Here is an 18,003-nt window from a genome sequence, read left to right on the forward strand (position 1 = left end):
TTAAGGGGGGACATGGGTCTTGGACTAAAATTTTGTAGAATATTTATTCTTTGACGTATAGTGCTGAAAACTTTTATATATATGTAATGTTATGTGCTTATTACGAATATAAGGCCAATTTTCATTTATCTCTTTTGGTTCAAATTTCACGCAAGTTTCCTTTAATTATCTTCCGGAAAGATTTTCCAATTATGTGTTTTCTAGATATCACTAAATAGGGCATCAGTGGCTTCTGTATGATTCAAGGAGTGCAACAAAACCAACCTTGTTGGTCTGCCGCACCTAGAACACGAGTTACGAGGTATTGAATTAGTCACCAGAAAAACTTTTTCGAGTTTCAAGCTTTGAAGTCTCGCAACTCTTGTTCTAGGTAAGGCAGAGCAATAAGATTCATTTTGTTGCACTCCTTGAATCGCACAGAAACCACTAATACCCTGTTTAGTGATATCTAAGGAACACATAATTGGCAAATATTTCCGGAAGATAATTAAAGAAAGCTTGCATAAAATTTCAAACCAATGGCAAATATGAAAACGGACCTTATATTGGAAATAAGCACATAACATTACATATATGCACAAGTTTTCAGCACTATACGTCAAAGAATAAAGATTCTACAAAATTTTTAGTCCAAGACCCAGGTCCCCCCTTAAATTGAACTGCGCGCTGCCACGCGGTGATAAAGAAAAAGGAACTCGCCACATATATTAATATGGCGAGAACCTCTATGACCTGCAATAAGTGGTTATTACAATAGTGCTGACCGAGAAAAAAAATAAAAGAAAGAGAAAGAAAATGGAAAAAGTGCAGTCCCCTGGAGCGTTTTATCAGCCAAGGAAGTGCAGACATGGCCTTTGCCAACGAGGATAGTGCGCGCTCCCAATCTTGGAGGCCATACAGCGGGCCACTGGAAGCCAAGCCAGCAGTCGTGCGAAATGGATCTGCCTGGGCACTCACCGTGGCTTAAGCTTTTTATACCATTGTTCTTAATGTGGAAAGTTTGCCGGGTCCACACTGATCCGCCATATAAAGCGGATCACAAAATCGATTTTAGATTGTACCCACTCAAGAAATTCCAAATGTTTTCAATGGTCTTGAAGACATGTTTCAATTTCAAGAAAGTGTGCGAACCCTGATTTGCGTAAATCTGCTTTAAAGTTGTCATGAAAATAAGTAGGACTAGTAATGAAATTGCTTAGTTTATACTTTTCATGCTCATAGTAAAGTAGTTGCTGTTTTCCACAATTTATGTGGAAAATAGCCTGACAACAAGTTACATTATCGAAGTGTTTAAAACAACCATTTCTGTGCGCTTGACCTACATTCAAAAATTCCATTCTTATAAACTGAAGGCTTGAAGGAATAAGATGTAGATGATATATCAAGAAATAGTAAAGCAACAATGCAGCGTACCGAGCCAGCTGATGAATTAAAACACAGGTAAACATACTAGCAAAATGTCTGCACAAGACTAAGTGTGCGGCTGAATGCATCATAGGATTCTGTCCGAGCCAAACTGCTGCATGTTTACAAATGTCAGGTTTTCTTCATTTATGCTAAAATTCCTTGCGTGTTGCATATAGTAATGACAGCTTAAGGGCTCTGAACCACATTTTATCATAGTCAAGAAATGCATTTGAAGTTAAAGTGACTATTTCAGAAATACTTTCCCATAAAAAGTACAATGCATTCAACAGAAGCAGAGTTATTGGCAATCGAAGAGCGCCTTGATCCCGTTCACGAGGCTCCTGGTCCTTCTATGACTTGCACTGTGAAGGCTACGGCAGAGTGGGGCGGGCATACCCACAACGTTCGTCCTATAAAACATCACCGTGGTGGGAAGCTTTAATTTTATTTTGGATGTTCACATAGTCCGACTACTTCCGATTTTGTCACCTACAATGCACCAAGCTCCGAGGCTATTCTCAACTTATGGTGGAGTTCAGTGGGCCTCTTCGAATACCGCCCACGGCTTCCGGTCTGACTAGCCCTAACAAAAGAGCACGTCACAGTCACGTGACCCAAGCACCGCAACCGGAAGTCTCTCCTGGCTGCCGTCTGCTATTTGCTACTCGTAGACAGCCCCCTACCCAGCGTTTTCATAAGCATGGCCTCAGAAATGGTGCAGTCTCAGAGGCCACGTCGCCAACACAACCATAAAGCTTGCACAGTGGAATCGTAGCCCGAGCGCATAGAACTTTATGTCGCGCTAGCTAGTGAGCCTGAGAAACTTAAGCGGAATTCCCACACAGACATAAGCAATATCGTGATCGTGCCACGTCAGTCTTTATGCAGAAAGCACCCGCCGACATCCTCAAAGCTCGCGAGACCATCTGCTAATTAAAGGCCCGACGCGTGTCTAGGAGAGAGCACGTGTAGACGTCAAAAATCAAACACTCGAACTTGGTAACAGAAGGGATCAGCATATATGCTAACAGCAATCCCCTAAGCTCCTATTGTATCCCAACCCAAGCTACCGGTGTGTAATAGCCACATGCAATACAAGATTCTTCACACGCTAATTTCATTTACCTGAAAAGAAAAATTTACTTGCTTACAGCAATGAGCATGACAGATTTCACGAAACACATTACGAAAAGCAAGCATGTGCGCCTGATTGCTGCGCTTCTTTTAAAAACACGAAAACTAAAACTACAGCAATTAGACGGCTCGTGAAAAACTTGCATAATGGCACACAAAGCACTGATGTTACAGAAGCAATAACTCAATGCACAGTAGTTGCTGCCTGGAGCGTGCAAAGTACACAGACGCACACGTCATCTAACACCGCGCGCATCTTTTTTAAGACATCCGTCGTCTGCTAGCTACTTGCGCTTGCCCGACCAAACATCTGCTGACAGTTCCAACACTTTGCGGACAGTCCGGAACTTCCGGTCCGTGAAAAAATGTACACGGTTCTGACAACTCTGACTAGTGGGCGGAGCTTCGGAAGCTGTCCGAGCAAAATCGAAGGCGGCACAGCAGTCCCAAGCAGTCTGGGACTGCCAGGGACTGATAATCGAAGAGGCCCAGTGTCCCATCCCTTTGCTGTGCTGGTCTGCTAGATGCAACTTTCTCACTTATTTATACGACAATGGTACAATTTCTGACAGTTGAATGAAACGTCGCCTTTATGTTTACTTGTAATGAGCTCCGACCATAATGGTGACACACTTCAAAGGTGTTCAACTTCGAAAGCAGATTATGTGTTCCAGTCGGATATTGGCATTCGGGCAGGCTTGCTACGCACCTGGAGTCACCCCAGGCAGCACAACAGCACTGGGCCAAGCATGGTCCAATGCTCGCAGAAATTGGTACGAACTTTAGCCCAATCCTGGCATCATGGCAAAGTGCAACCCGATCCAAGGTTCACCCACTGTTCGAGCCAAGATTGGCCTAACAGTTTGCCATTGTAGAATCCAATGTAGTTCGAGCATAGAGCCAGTGTTCAGCCACTTCGTATTTCAAGAATCCAGTGCTCAACCATTCTGTATCCAACGCGTTTCCAGCATATCCAGTGCTCAACCATTTTCTATCCAACGCGTTTCCAGCATATCCAGTGCTCAGCCATTTTCTATCCAATGCGTTTCCAGCATATCCCAGTGCTCAACCATTTTCTATCCAACGCGTTTCCAGCATATCCCAGTGCTCAACCATTCTGTATCCAACGCGTTTCCAGCATATCCAGTGCTCAGCCATTTTCTATCCAGTGTGTTGCAAGCATAGCCTGTACTCAGCCATTTTGTTGCTTGTATGCTGGCTTACTGCCTATAAAATTAGTAGCTAAGGAAACGTGATGTAAAAAAGTGCAGGAAGGAAACACACAAAGCATAAACGGAAATATAATTTATTTTGCCTATTTTAGGCAATGCCTCAATCGATGCATACAGGGGCAGGGGGAGCAAGGGCAGGAGGAGCGGCAGGAGCAGGGGCAGGAGGAGCGGCAGGAGCAGGGGCAGGAGGAGCGGCAGGAGGAGGGGCTGCAGCAGGGGAAGGAGCATGGGCAGCCGGACAGGAGGGGCCAACGGTGGACTGGCCAGGGCCCTGAGGCCAAGGGTGGGGCAGGGAGAGGGCAGCAGTGGGCAGGCAATGACCCTTGCCCCGAAGGGAGGGATCATCGGGCTGCTCTGCTGCTAACGTTTCTGCAAAACGCCTCTTCCTGCCACCACCCCTGTCCACAGACCCTGGCAACCACCTCTTAATGAAGCCCTGAGCTTCAGTCAGGTCATCCCCCCCTTTTGCACAGATGACATCTGCACACAAACATACAAAGACCACAATTAGTACATTCAACATGCACGCACAATAGAGCAGGCAAACACATTCAACAAAAGAAAACCTTAACATAGTCTTTACACACAGTTCATCTGACAGAATTTGCAACCGCAGCCAACCATATTGAATCGAGGTTCACAGTATGCTCAGCAACGAAATGCAGAATACGCAAAGTAATGCTGTGGGGAATCAAATACTGCTATCGCCTTCTCCGCCATGAAAATTCTTGATCCATTTACAGGATCTTCATCCCTGTTGCCTTCGTTGACATTCCTGTTTTTCCACCCTAACATAGCGGTAACATCATCAGTGATGATCACACCATGTCTTTATTAACCGAGACATATTCATCAACTATCTCACCCGCTGATGCTAAACGTGTAAGCTGCCTGGTGTGATGCAATTCATCGGCATGCTCGTCAAGCAATTCACCTACACTGCCATTGGCGCTAGTGCAGAGCACACCTTCGCAACGCCTTCAAGGGCACTGGTGGCCGAGTATGTGGCTTTCCTAGTAAAAAATGAAATCAGCCAACAGGGACACCTAATTTCTTCGTTGTAGAAGTTAACAATTTATATGAAAGACAGGATTTTGGCAAGCCATTTCGCTGTAGAGGAGTTCAGCTGTATACACAATACTTGCAAATGCAAAAGGATGACTAAGGAGGCCTTACCTGTGACTATCCGGCATACCTTCAGATTTATGAAAGCCCTCTTCCCCTTCCTGCCATGAAGGCTGTAAAGCACTTGGACGGGGTGTGCCATTACAGCCTTCATGGCATTCGATGCCACCTCGCGCAGCGACTTCCCTCCTATTTGCAGGAGGTGCTTGCGCTGCAAAAGACAAAAATGTGGTAATGAGCATGGTACGTGACAACGTTTTCAAGTTGAAAAATCTACCCACTACTACTAGAATATAATTTATTGCCAAGAGAAGTGAATTTTTAGCCAAGTGCAAAGCAAGACTTTTTTTGCTGCAAGAGGTTTGTGACGCAATGCTCTTTCATTGTAAATGTGCTCCACAACACCTGGAACGGTGTTGTGGAAGAAACACAAACACGAAGTGCATCAGATCTTGTCTGTTCTGTTCTGTTCTGTTCATGTTTGTGTTTCGTAACCCTTAGCACTCTAACTGTGTTTCATAGTAACTACCTCTCCAAGCTTTCACCATCATTAAAATTAATGTAAGTGCACCAATTCTACTTGTATGCAAATTGCCAATGCATAATTAAGAGATGTGACATTAGACTGCAGAAAAGTCGGATCTACACACGTGTGGCACAAAACAGCTTAAAGGCATACCGACACGAGATTTTCAGACCTTCACATTTTGTGTTAAAGGGACTGACAACCAGTTTTTAAAGACCTAGTTTTGTGGTAACCAAAAGCTAGCCCTCAGCAGTGTTTACACCTGCAGCTTCGCAAACTGTGAAAGCAGCCCATCATTCTGCTTTTACAGGATGAGGGGAACTGCAGTTATCTGCTCACATTTTGGCCTTTTCAACCACTTTTGAAAATATCAAGTTGGTAAAATAAGTTTGCATTGTCATACAGAACTTCTTACATTTGTACAGCGTTTTTCCCCTAAGTACACGCCTACATCATGGCTGCCTGGCGCCCGTTATCAATTTGTCGATAGACTTACCAAGCCAACTCATCAAAAACAAAGGCTGTGCGCCACTTTCCTGCTCACTACAATGAAGGCTTATCAGCATATTGTAAGTTAAAAAAATAACAGAAAAGTGTGGACTGCATTTCAATAACAATACCATGAACCTCATACACTAATAGAAAGCCACATGATAGGCCTCTTATTCATGGTAAATAAAACTAGATTAAAAATGAGGTAAATACAGTATATACAGAAGATCATTGCACCCCTTTTCCTGTACTGTGTCCCACTTGTTTGCACTGCTATTATCATTCACGATGTATCTACAACTTGTCCAACAAAAAGAATTTACGCACAAGTGCTCTGCATTGTGTCCTTCTACAGAGAGCTGCCAGTTTGCACTTTGTATCAGCAATGGATTTTTATTACCTTAACGACTTACCTCTGCTTCATGAATGTATCTCTACGGAGAGGCTGTTGGAAATCGACCGATTCAGCAAGTCACTATGCTAGCTCAGTGGCTATGGCGTTGGCGGTGCTGAGCTCAGAGGTCACAGATTTGATTCTGGCATTCATGGTCACATTTCGATGAGGCCTCATTGCAAGAACACTAGTGTATGCTTAGATTAAGATGCATGTTAAGAAACTAAGGTCCAGTCGAAATATATCATTAGAACTATACAGCAGGGAACAAATTATTTCCATGAACTCTTTTGTGTGTGCGATGCAAGTCCTTCACATAAAACCCACAGCATGTTTCATGAAACATGCACAGAACTTCCACATGTTACATAGCCTATAATTAAAAATAAAAGGGCAGTACAAACCAAGGTGGCAGCCACAGCCTCTCCTGCACGGCTGCCTCTGCTGCCTCCAATTCTTCAATATTGTTGCAGGTAGCCGAGGAAGAACTGGAGGCACCGTCGACAGGGCAGGCTGAGACACTGCCCGGGTCCTGTCGAGAGGCTCAATTTCATCCAGCCTCTCGGACACGACCCGTACCTCATGCCTCAGCTGCTGGAGCTACATGCAAGACGTCATGCTAAGGGTCCTGTTCTGCTGCCGCACCTCCAGCTGCACCCGCAGCACCCGCAGCAGCACCGCGAAACACAAAAATATTTACTTCATAGCAGAAGCGGTACATTTTAGGGCACATTTGATTGGTTGTTTCAGAGCACTTCTGGTGAATGTAAAATATCAGGATTGGTACAGGTCTCGGTGGCAGAAATTCCTAGGTATCAAATGCTTTCAAGGCCGCGTCAAAGCTTTTTCAGTGTGTCAGAGCAGCATCCCGTGTATCATTTTCCTATTTAACACTTCCAAAACACTTAAATAGCCTCATTGCACTTAAAACACAAAAAGTTATACAGTAAATGCTTGTTAATTCGTAACTCATTTATTCGAACCTTTGGATAATTGAAATGACTGTCACAGTCCGGCCCCACGCAGTGTAGGCGTCTATGGGTGTAAACCAACTCAATACTGCGCATGCGCATCAGCTTCTCCATTAAGGGGGGACATGGGTCGGACTAAAATTTTGTAGAATATTTATTCTTTGACGTATTAGTGCTGAAAACTTTTATATATATGTATGTTATTGCTTATTAACGAAATATAAGGCCAATTTCATTATCTCTTTGGTTCAAATTTCACGCAAGTTCCCTTTAATTAGCTTCCGGAAAGATTTTCAATTATGTGTTTTCTAGATATCACTAATAGGGCATCAGTGGCTTCTGTATGATTCAAGGATTGCAACAAACACAACCTTGTGGGTCTGCCGCACCTAGAACACGCGTTACGAGGTATTGAATTAGTCCCCAGAAAACTTTTTCGAGTTTCAAGCTTGAAGTCTCGCAATCTCTTGTTCTAGGTAAGGCAGAGCAACTAAGATTCATTTTGTTGCATCTCTTGATCGCACCGAAACCACTAATACCCTGTTTAGTGATATCTAAGAACACATTTAATTGTATCAGCAAATTTTTATTTCCGGAAGATAATTAAAGACTTACTCATGCTTGCATAAAATTTCAAACTGTTGGAAATGCCGATTCAGCAAGTACTATGGTAGCTCAAATATTGGAAATAAGCCTCGTGGTCACATATTTGATTTTGGCATTCATGGTCACATTTTGATGAGGCAAGTTTTCTCATTGCAAGAACACTAGTGTACTTAGTCATTAAGAATAAAGATACTAAGGTCTAGTCAAATTGTTAGTCATTAGACCAGCAGGGAACAAATTATTTCCATCAACTCTTTTGTGTGTGCGGTGATAAAGAAAGGAACTCCCACATATAAACCCACAGCATGTTTCAAGAAACAGCAGAACTTCACATGTTATAGCCTTATATATTAAAAATAAAAGGGCAACAAAGCAAGGTTGCAAGAGCCTTCATCCTGGTTATTACACGGCTGCCTCTGCTGCCTCCAATTCTTCAGTGCTGACCGAGAAAAAAAAATAAAAGAAAGAGAAAGAAAGCGGAAAAAGTGCAGTCCCCTGGAGCGTTTTATCCAGTCAAGGAAGTGCAGACATGGCCTTTGCCAACGAGGATAGTGCGCGCTCCAATCTTGGAGGCCATACAGCGGGCCACTGGAAGCCAAGCCAGCAGTCGTGCGAAATGGATCTGCTGGGCACTCACCGTGGCTTAAGCTTTTATACCATTGTTCTAATGTGGAAAGTTTGCCGGGTCCACACTGATCCGCCATATAAAGCGGATCACAAAATCGATTTTAGATTGTACCCACTCAAGAAATTCCAAATGTTTCAAGGGTCTTGAAGACCTGTTTTCAATTTCAAGAAAGTGTGCGAACCCTGATTTGCGTAAATCTGCTTTAAAGATGTCATGAAAATAAGTAGGACTAGTAATGAAATTGCTTAGTTCATACTTTTCATGCTCATAGTAAAGTAGTTGTTTTCCACAATTTATGTGGAAAATAGCCTGACAACAAGTTACATTATCGAAGTGTTTAGAAACAACCAGTTCTATGCGCTTGACCTACATTCAAAAATTCCATTCTTCTAAACTGAAGGCTTGAAGGAATAAGATGTAGATGATATATCAAGAAATAGTAAAGCACAATGCAGCGTACCGAGCCAGCTGATGAATTAAAACACAGGTAAACATACTAGCAAATGTCTACACAAGACTAAGTGTGCGGCTAAATGCATCATAGGATTCTGTCCGAGCCAAACTGCTGCATGTTTACAAATGTCAGGTTTCTTCATTTATGCTAAAATTCCTTGCTTGTTGCATATAGTAATGGCAGCTTAAGAGCTCTGAACCACATTTTATCATAGTCAAGAAATGCATTTGAAGTTAAAGTGACTATTTCAGAAATACTTTCCCATAAAAAGTACAATGCATTCAACAGAAGCAGAGTAATTGGCAATCGAAGAGCGCCTTGATCCCGTTCACGAGGCTCCTGGTCCTTCTATGACTTGCACTGTGAAGGCTATAGCAGAGTGGGGCGGGCATACCCACAACGTTCGTCCTATAAAAGATCACCGTGGTGGGAAGCTTTAATTTTATTTTGGATGTTCACATAGTCCGACTACTTCCGATTTTGTCACCTACAATGCACCAAGCTCCGAGGCTATTCTCAACTTGTGGTGGAGTTCAGTGGGCCTCTTCGAATACCGCCCACGGCTTCCGGTCTGACTAGCCCCAACAAAAGAGCACGTCACAGTCACGTGACCCAAGCACCGCAACCGGAAGTCTCTCCTGGCTGCCGTCTGCTATTTGCTACTCGTAGACAGCCCCCTACCCAGCGTTTTCATAAGCATGGCCTCAGAAATGGTGCAGTCTCAGAGGCCACGTCGCCAACACAACCATAAAGCTTGCACAGTGGAATCGTAGCCCGAGCGCATAGAACTTTATGTTGCGCTAGCTAGTGAGCCTGAGAAACTTAAGCGGACTTCCCACACAGACATAAGCAATATCGTGATCGTGCCACGTCAGTCTTTATGCAGAACGCACCCACCGACATCCTCAAAGCTCGCGAGACCATCTGCTAATTAAGGCCCGACGCGTGTCTAGGAGAGAGCACGTGTACACGTCAAAATCAAACACTCGAACTTGGTAACAGAAGGGATCAGCATATATGCTAACAGCAATCCCCTAAGCTCCTATTGTATCCCACCCCAGCTACCGGCGTGTAATAGCCACATGCAATACAAGATTCTTCACACGCTAATTTCATTTACCTGAAAAGAAAAATTTACTTGCTTACAGCAATGAGCATGACAGATTTCACGAAACACATTACGAAAAGCAAGCATGTGCGCCTGATTGCTGCGCTTCTTTTAAAAAACACGAAAACTAAAACTACAGCAATTAGACGGCTCGTGAAAAACTTGCATAATGGCACACAAAGCACTGATGTAACAGAAGCAATAACTCAATGCCAGTAGTGCTGCCTGGAGCGTGCAAAGTACACAGACGCACACGTCATCTAACACCGCGCGCATCTTTTTTTAAGACATCCGTCGTCTGCTAGCTACTTGCGCTTGCCCGACAAACATCTGCTGACAGTTCCAACAGTTTGCGGACAGTCCGGAACTTCCGGTCCGTGAAAAAATTTACACGGTTCCGACAACTCTGACTAGTGGGCGGAGCTTCGGAAGCTGTCCGAGCAAAATCGAATGCGGCACAGCAGTCCCAAGCAGTGTGGGACTGCCAGGGTGATAATCGAAGAGGCCCAGTGTCCCATCCCTTTGCTGTGCTGGTCTGCTAGATGCAACTTTTTCACTTATTTATATGACAATGGTACAATTTCTGACAGTTGAATGAAACGTCGCCTTTATGTTTACTTGTAATGAGCTCCGACCATAATGGTGACACACTTCAAAGGTGTTCAACTTCGGAAAGCAGATTATGTGTTCCAGTCGGATATTGGCATTCGGGCAGGCTTGCTACGCACCTGGAGTCACGTTGCCAGGAAACCACTTGGAGCATCTCAGCGAGCTACAATGAGCTCAGCGAGTGGGCTCATCACGACGACTGCGGCATACCAATGTTCCATAACAGACACAGCTACACGCAAATGTATTCCTTTTGCTACCCTGCACGACAGGGCTGGAGCGCGTGCCTGCGCTCCAAAGTCTGGCCGTGCTAAGTAATCCGGATAGGCTTTGAACTGCAACAACGTGACCAACAGATATACAGTAGAAATCGCTGTTACGTTTTTCACGGGACGTTGCGACGTAACAGCGGGGTTACCAATGCATTGGGTTCTATGGGAGCTGTGCCGGGACCGGCCGAAAACGACACAGCCGGGAAAACGCAGCACCGGGAACGTAACAGCGGGGTCCTATAGTAGCCACATCCAAATTGCGCATTTATAAGCACTGTCTAGCGAAATCAATCTAGCCATCTAACCAGAAGCGGCCAGGAGTGAGAATGAGCTAGCAAGTGTACAAGCGGTACTGACCTTTGAAAGTAGAGTGTTCACAATGAATCGAAATTAGCAAGACGCGACAGATACATCAATAAGCAGTGTGGCTAGACAATGGTCAACTTCTTGCCAGAAGTAATTGAATCATATCAAAATTCAAAGTGCAAGATTTTCCTTCACCACACCTTGGGCTTGGTGAAAAACACATTCTGCAGGTAACATATACAGTATAGACCACTTATAACGTAACTGTTTATAGTGCAGGACTGGATATAGTACGGTCTTTTCAGACTTCTGTTAATTTTCCCATAGCACTCCATGTGCAGCTTACAGTGCAGCCGCATGAGACAGCTTCCGCGGGAAAGTCTCGCCGACAAGGGCCGCAGCGAGCACGCTTCTCAACAAGAGCGCATTGAATAATGCACACGCCAGTCGAGAGCTTTCAACAAGAAGCGTTCTCTCAATGCCCTCTCGTTAATTCGGACTTATTTGGTCACACATCGGTTCAACTTTAAATCCTGTATTCTTGCTTTTACGATAACACCGTGTTGGCCGTGGCTTTCGTAACTGCGTTCATCTCGTGTCGGTAGCGGCCACGGTCAGCGGTACGGCCAGTAGTTTCGTTTTACTCGGTGTGCTCGGGGCGCGTGCCTCGAAAACTGCTGATGATCGCATAGATAGCGAGCGCGGTTTCGACGGCCAGTTGTTGCTGCGAGTCGGTGCATGCGGGCGCGTGCCTTCACGCAGCACCACAAAGTCGCCGTTCATAATCCATTGATAGCGGTCACGGTTTTTTTTCGCCGGTACGCAAACAGTTGTTTCGCTCGGTGCAAAGCTGTCGAACTTGAAGAGCACCGGCTACAATTATGTTTGCGCCAGCTCAGTGGCGAAAAGGTAATCGGATGCGCGCGATTACAAAGCGTGTCAGCTTGGTCTACATGTTTGCATAGTGCAGGGCTTGAAAATCGTTATTGTGGTTATAGTGTGGTACCGGCTGCTCCAGTGGCTTACTTATAGCGGTCTACACTGTACTACTTTCTCAGCCGAATTTTGCACTTGTGAGCAGCACGTGCAGCTTGCAAGTGGAGTGTGGAGTCACTTTTTTCTCAAGCCCTTTTTCAACAGAGGCCTTCTCCTCAACCCCTTGGGGCTGCTGGCGGCTGCCCCTTGACGTACACGCATTCCCAGAAGCGCTGCCATTGGCCGATCTGAATAAAAAAAATGGTGCTTGGTTCAGTGAACTTCCCGGCTGCTACTGTGTATATTTATTGACACAGTTTAAAAAAATGTGGTTGATCTATTAGGAATCGGTATAGAACACGAAAGTGAAACGGTTAGCTCTATTGGTGTTTGTGGCTAGCGCCCTTAGCGTTGACACCACACGCCTGGTGGCACGTCTCCTCCATCACGACTACAAAGGAGCAACTCAACGGAAGCTGCACTACGCCACACGCACACAACGCGAAAGACGAAGCACGTGACACACTTACAACGCGCAAGACAAAGCACGTAACTGAATCAGTCACCGTCGCAGTCGGCAGCCTCCGTCTCGCTAATTGCGGAGGCCACGCTCGCTGTGCTGAGTACGGTGAACGCCACCTAGGTGGCGTTGGTATCAGTCCCTTCGAATGCTGGCAAGGCGTCGTAGTACTAAACCGAAGCGTAGCCTCACTGTCGGTGCGCGTTAAGGCCGGAATACACAATAACCGGCGTCCGAGCGAAGAACTTCGTCGGGCGGCGAACGTCCGACGGCCGGCGTCAAGAAATTTGCGTCCGCAGCCGATCTGCCTGTCCAAACATTTTCGTCGGGCGAACGCCGCCGCCGGAAGCGTCTAGCGCGCAGCGGTGGACGACAGCCAATCAGGAGGCACTAGTTCCGGTCGCACCTGGGTTTCGCGCGCGCGCGCCTTTTCGCGTCGTCTGCAATCGCGTTGGTGTTGCCGTGTCTGCATGACCGATTGAAAGTATGATCTCTCAGGAATCGCGTTGTATTTGTATCCCATATCCGCTGATCTGCGAGAGACATGGACAACCTTCAACAGAAATGCATGCATGCCTACTCCCGACTTCCCCGATAGATGGCGTTGGCATCGGATAGCTAGGCTTAGACGCGTTCAAAACGAGAAGCGAAACAGTTATCCATAATACTCTGTCGTCGAAGCTTCCAGCCCCTCTACAAGGACAACGCCAAATTCAGTTCGAAGCGGGCGGCCGGGACCGCCGCCAACACGGCGGCCAACGCGCGGCGGCGGTTCGCCGCATGTATGCAACACAGCAAACATCCTGCGTCGTGTCGCCGCGTCGTTACTTGCGCGTGAAGTTCGTCGAGAAAGTTCGCTCCATGTATCCGGGTTTAGTGTCATAATGCAGTACTTCTCTTTCTGCTCAGACCCCTACACGGAGGAGTGTTAGATATATAAGGCGCGTCTGTGTAGCTCTCTGCGAATGCGTTTGTGGCGCAATGGGTTAAACGCTCGGCGATCTATCGTACCGAGAGGGTCGTGGGTTCGATTCCCAATTTTGCATGTTTGTGAACTTTTTATTCTGGTTCTTTCTTTGTAAGCTTCAACGGAAATACGTCAGTGAAGTCTTGGTGGACCCCGGAAATAAAACACTTTCGTGTTAATAACAGGCTGAAATACACGAAAATCGATTCCAGAAGAAGCAGACTATTATCTGTGTAGCTGCACCCACATTCTACAAAGGAAAGTCAAGCCACACTGCTTACGAGTGTCGCAGTCCGATCTCGCTAATTTCAGTCAGTTTTGAACACTAAACTAGCTCGAAAGACAAGACAGAACTTTTGTCCCACACTACATGTACACTACACCGGCCACCACCTCACATGGTAGAGTGGATGCATGCGCTTAGGCCAGCAAACACTGCTGCCCCTCCTGGCTAGCACACGAGACATTGCTTCGTAATGAGGTTTTGATAAAGCTTCAAAATGAGTTTGGATTTCTGCTAATGCAGGACAGCCAGTCCACCATGTAGCATGGCCAGACTAGACAGAGCACACGAGTGCTGTCCTGCTGTGCGCATAGCAAATGAGCTACATTTGCATTTGGCTGTGTCTGCACTGCCTAGTGTGCAAACTGCTGGAAAACTTTCCCTGCTTGCTAGATGTGGGCAGCCATGCGACTTATTCTGTTCCCCGTATGCAAACTGGCGCTTAGGGGTTTCGCGGGCTTGGGACTGCAATTCAAAAGGAAAGAACATTGCTGCTTAAGTGCTTAACTGAACGACTTCCAAGGGTGCTTCCAGCAATAGAAGGAGAGGTGGAAGCCAATGTATTGTGTCTAATCATGGGAGTACTTTGAAGGAGACCACAATATCTGAAAGTTAGCGAAATTATTTCTTTAAAACATATGGCAAGAACTTTTGAGACAGACCTTGTATATCTTTGCGTCATCATTTTTGATTAAGCATTTCAGGATTGGAAAAATCTGCCAGTAGAAACATTGCACCATATCTGTGCCACTTATGATAGCGATTGAACACGTTCTCTTCATAAAATAAATGATGCCAGAGAGACATTTCAAATAACGTAGCAATTTCAAAGCCTAGAGCTTTTTGTTGCAGAATGACACAGATAACATTTCTGTCATACGTTTAGGTGTCAAGAATGAACTGCAGAATGAAAGCAACCTCGAAGTTACTAGACTTTTATGGGCCATGTAAAAATGTAAACAGAGTCTCACACATCATCCTCGGAACCTTTCCCTTTGTGGTGTCTCCAAAGGAGGATGTGCCGGTGGCGCTTTCCCCTGCTGGTGCCCTTGCAGGGCATGGTGAAGCTAGGGTAGAGTAGCAGCAATCCTCAATTAGTGCCAGGATAACAGAGCAACAAACCGCCATTTCTCATCCACCATTATATAAACAAGAAGACCCCAGCTCAAGATTGGTTGCAAGAAACCATGCGGACAGACACACTTTCCTCCATTTGTATAGCACTTAAATTTTGTACAATTACAGACATTATGCGTAGTTTTGGCATAATGTAATAGTAGTGCAGTGGCCCTTGCAACTTTAGCCTAATAAATGAAGCATGCAACCAGCCTTTGAAATATACCAATAGAAGTGCGAATTCCCCACACAATGACCATGCATAATACACGCTGCAATAGAAGTGCTATTTCCCTCCTTAAAAGTTTTGTATAAACATCACAGTGGCCGAGTGCAGATAGGAAACACGATGCACAGATAGAAAATAGGGCTATAGAGTGGTGTCCCTGTGCAGTTCTTGAAAACTCGATAAATAAGTTCAAATTTTGCCACTACGTAATGGAACATTGAGAACACTAACTACTCTAGAAATGGCATTACACCCAATATGGTGAGATATTAAAGGAAAGTTACATTGAGAACTTCTCAAGTTCTGTACAGTGATGGAGAGACCAGGGAGTTATAAAAACAGATGGGACTCAGTTAGGGTAGTCTATCAGCCTTAATGTACAATAGAACCCAAAGGCGTACAAAAGGAGTATTGGGTTTTTGGGGATGCTGATTCTAAAACACACTAATAAATTCACCTTTCCTAACTTGCCTGTGTCTAAGGATCACAGCTCAGCATACGATGGGCCACTTTTCAGATCAATAGAAACTTTTAAAATATCTCCTAAACTTCTTGCGAACATTTCAAACTTGAACTTGCCTTCCTGGAAGAGTTCTAGTCATTCGAAAGCGCATAGCCTCTTTGACAATTACTTTTAAAGGGGCCCTGGAGAACCCTTTTCAAGATTTGAGAAACACATTCTGCTGTTGAGTGCAGCGTTTTTCCAAGGAATACAATTTTTTAAATGTTTGAAAAGCCTCATAAGCGAAGGCATTCGGAGCATAATATTTACTTTCCTTAATACCCCTCAACTCATTTGTTCTCTTAAGCCAGGAACAGTGCCAGTAGGCAATGAGAGGCCTATCACACCTCACCTTTATTTTTTCGAAGCAAACTTATGGTAACTTTTCAAGATGGGTATCAGAAAAAACTTTCAAGAATGATAACAAAGTGGCGCAATGCATTTGGAAATTCTCAATTACCCACTTGCTAATTCTCTATAATAAATCTGACAGGGTATGAACACAAGTAATTTGTTAAAAGAACTGACCACATGATGCCTACTGGAAGCTAGCCAGCATTTTAAAAAAATGAGGAGCAGCCCTCTGGAAAGCCATCTTTACAGAACTGCTTGTTAGCTGTTTCCGCTGCATGTAGATTGTGTTCGCTTGCCAAGATCAAAGGGTGGTTCAGTGCTGCTTTAATGCATAAATAGCAAGAAGGTCTCGGTTTATTTTTCAGTGCCATCTCCTTTTAGAAATTCATTCTCTGATAGGCCACAACAAATGGTGACTTGTGCATATTGGTCAGTACAGCAACGCATTGACAAGCTTTCCAGCCACATGCAAAATAAAATTGCTACTACAGCCTACTCCCTAAGTTGACTCCAGCATATTCGATTCCATTCAAAGGTTCCTGCTGAAGCCTATAGATTTCTATGGGACCAACTTTTGTTATACCAATCCTAAAATGAATTCAAACTTGGCTGGTCATTGCACACGTTTGGCCCTAATGGTGACCACATCAGTTTCGAGAACCCTAATAAAAAGACCAGAGCTGGTCAGTTAAACACACTGCATGGTTAATTATGGAAAGCTTACGGGGTGCAGGTAGCTCCAGTCGAGGTGATGCAGCACGCCCCTCTTCACCATGGCCAGCTTCAATGCCTAAATAGAACGTTTATGCATGTACATTTATTTTTGAGCCACTATATACTAAATCAACAATTCAGAAATTTTCAAGGCAAAGGTATAGTCATGAATGAAAAAGTGGGCTGTTTAAGTAGCATGGAGATTTAAAAAAGAGAAAAAAGAATGCAGCTTCTTTTAAAAAACGTTCGGCAGTAAAAGAAAGAACATTTTGGTCCAAATACTCAACCATACACCACCATTTTTGGGGACGGATAGAGAGCTATGCGGGAGTCAAGCACATGTCAACACAAGTTTATATGAATCTGGAAGTGGCTGTGCAGTATCCTGGTAACCTTTGTTGCATGCACTCGACTTGCCACTTGCTCCAAGTTCGCCTTTCCCTTTCACATAAGCACAAGTATAAAAAAAAACCAATAAACACAAGCAATACCCGACAGCTCCGTAGTGTCGACAGCGGAATGGCATTCCGCCTTCTTCGCCCTCTTCTGCGCCTTTTCATAAGTGCCTTTGAATAAAGTAATAATATTAAAACAGATTATAATAGACACTAGGACGACAAGCAACCTGTTAAGCTGTGCAGGCTACATTCTGCAAACAGACAATGTAATGAAGATATTTGTGACTGCTGTGAATGCCACAGCAAACTGCACAGACATTGTGAACAAGTTGGCACAGCTTTGATGACGTCAAACTATCAGTGGTACAAGTTAACATAACTCAGGAACTGTAGAATGGCACTAAAGATTTAGTTTGTCATTGTTACAAGCCCCTTTCAATGCAAAATGCAGATTGCATTTGGTATAACTTGGGATGGCAACATTGAAACTGACCAAAAAGTGCAAGCCTCTTGGTGCACAGTTTTTAAAGTTAGAGTTAGAGTTACAACTATGCAAACTCTAAGGTAGTTTTACACCTGCAAGATAGCGGCCATAAAAATGACAAGAGTGCTGTAATATCAAGCCATTGCTAATTTACAGATGCAGCATTGCAAGCTAGGTGAGGGAAATGAGCATAATAA

The sequence above is a fragment of the Dermacentor silvarum genome, chromosome 7 (genome assembly GCF_013339745.2).
Source record: "Dermacentor silvarum isolate Dsil-2018 chromosome 7, BIME_Dsil_1.4, whole genome shotgun sequence".
Classification (NCBI taxonomy): Eukaryota; Metazoa; Arthropoda; class Arachnida; order Ixodida; family Ixodidae; genus Dermacentor; species Dermacentor silvarum.